The sequence below is a fragment of the Saccostrea echinata genome, unplaced genomic scaffold (genome assembly GCF_033153115.1).
Source record: "Saccostrea echinata isolate AGI-Se365-2 ecotype Australia unplaced genomic scaffold, CSIRO_AGI_Sech_v1 ptg000009l, whole genome shotgun sequence".
Lineage (NCBI taxonomy): Eukaryota > Metazoa > Mollusca > Bivalvia > Ostreida > Ostreidae > Saccostrea > Saccostrea echinata.
In genome coordinates, this window is record NW_026889758.1 from 38,679,440 (window position 1) to 38,681,871 (window position 2,432).

Here is a 2,432-nt window from a genome sequence, read left to right on the forward strand (position 1 = left end):
GAAAATGAATTCTTTCATTACAAAATCTGACTGAGAAAATAAAGATTTCATAAAAAATACATTGGGTACACGTATACATATAAAGAAATAAACAGTAGTATGATAAAGTAATCTATCGTTTTCGTTTATTCTGTCTCTCAGGTAAGCATTTCTTTGATGGCCACACAATGTTTTATTTGTACACGAGAACATAAGTGATTTACCATAAACTCTTAATTTACTGCGCAAGTGTCTAATTAAACACCTAAAACGGACATGATACACCAGCATGGCCATAAAAAACAAACAGTAATTTCCATAATTTTACAGGTTTTGAATGGTGGGCGGTGGGTAGGACGGATGTTCCTAGCACTCGATTCTAGTTTATTTGACCACCTTCCGTATAGTAAATGTTGACCTTTCGGCTCATGCACGAGATTTTTGTAAATACTGTATCCCGTCCGAAGCTTCGTCCGCTCTAATGAAGATGTTTACAAATGACCGCTTTTTAAGTCTAAGCCACATTTTTGAGTGAAGGGGCGAAATTTTATCACACTTTTTAATTGCTTTGGAAAACGGTAAGGGTTGGTCAGAGTAGAATTACCATTATCAAATATTAAGAGACACAATTTAAGGGAGGGGTGTGTTGGCAGGGGAAAAAAAACTTCTCTGATCCAGAAGTTAAAGGAGCAACTTGAAAGTATTTGATATTGGAGATTCTTTACAACGGTTCATAAGAAATAATTTTTCCCTCGGAAATAACGATTTTTTTTTTTTGGTAATTTCTTTATCTGTTTATCAATATCTTAACCAGAAGCGCAATGATACCCGGGGAGATACCACAGCCTAAGAAGGCAGTAATTGCCCTAGGTGCAGATAAAAAGACTGAAATAATTGTCAAAATTTCTTGTCAACGAAGATAAAAGAAATTACAATGATCAATTCAGATTCTAATTAATATCAAGGAATCGTCCATAGAAATGCAATTACGAACTGACAGAGCCAGTCTGATCACACAGGGCGCGGGACTCCACAGTAAGTCTGTGAATTTTCTTTTGAGTCATGCAAATTAATAAAAATTGCACAAAGAGGGAAAGGGAATTTTCTGCGTATCAATACCAAATTCTAATTAACGACTAATATTTCACTCAGGTTTCATTAACTCGTGAAGACAACCGGAAGTCAGAACTTTACAAACAGGATGTTGATAAGCAGAAGTTATGAATTGAGACCAATGAAAGTCAACAAATAAAAAGACTCAACATAAATGACAAAGTTTTATGGTTATTGTACATACTCCTCTTTGTGAATTATTTAACCTCGCTAAAACCAAAAGTCATCCATGGTTTATTCTCCAACCTGGAGGGGAGAATAAAGAGGGTCCTGTTTCGGCTCGACCTTAGTCCCGCAAGCATCACCAATATATCGCTATAATTGATATGAATGGATAGATAGGCGTGAGTTGAACTTTGCAAGAGTCCTTCAGGAGTGTGTTTCTTTTTATAAGTACGCCAGAACGCTTCACAATTACCCCTAGATGAAAGGAAATTGAGTAATGAATACCATCTTATTTTTCTTTGATTCGAGCCTCCTATAATGGCATTGATAAGCAGTGATTTAAAAATGTGTAGATTTTGTCATATTTAATTTGTGATTATAATTTGACAGGGGAGTCTACCCGGTGACGCGGCCACCAAAGACGGCGAGAAGGATGGATACCACCTCAAGAACACAGTCAATAACAGACCCAGTCAATAAATCATTAAACGCCACGGGGTGTACACAGAATAAGGTTTTTATAAGAAATTGAGTAAAGGCTTTTTTCATCTCTTTGAGAACATAGAGATAAGTCAAAAGTATTCCATGTTCTAATTCAAGGGCTCTCTGTATTTTTTTCAGATTCAACATTAGACATTTCATAGCTATTCTTGATTAAATTCTATTAAAGTTATTCATTTTGATTATTTCAGTTCGTTAGCGAAGTAAAATCAGTATTACTTCTGTCTGCATGCTCTACAATTATAACGACAAATTTAATAAAAACTTGTCATATGTTTTTCTAGGTGTTCACATTTTTATTTTTCATTTAAGTTAATTTTTATTTGATTTTAGCGCAGTTCGATGCTAAGAAACAGTCATATTCATTTTGAAAAGTGAGAATTTAGTTACATAATTTCTATGATTGAATGCTTTCAAGTTTTCTGAGTCTTTTTCCTCTTTGTAAATTAGAATAATCGCACTTCGCGTTGGTGTTGATATTCAGAAACTAAATTGCTTCTTGCTTTCTACAGAAAGTAATAAGTATATGATAAATGAACGAGTTTTCTTTAATTTTGTGTGTACATTCTTCTTTTTATTAACAATAATGCAAATATTGACTTCCAATGTGAACTACCTTGTCTCTTTTCGCGGATGAAGTGACGTGAAGTGTCTCGTCAAGTATTACTCCGCGG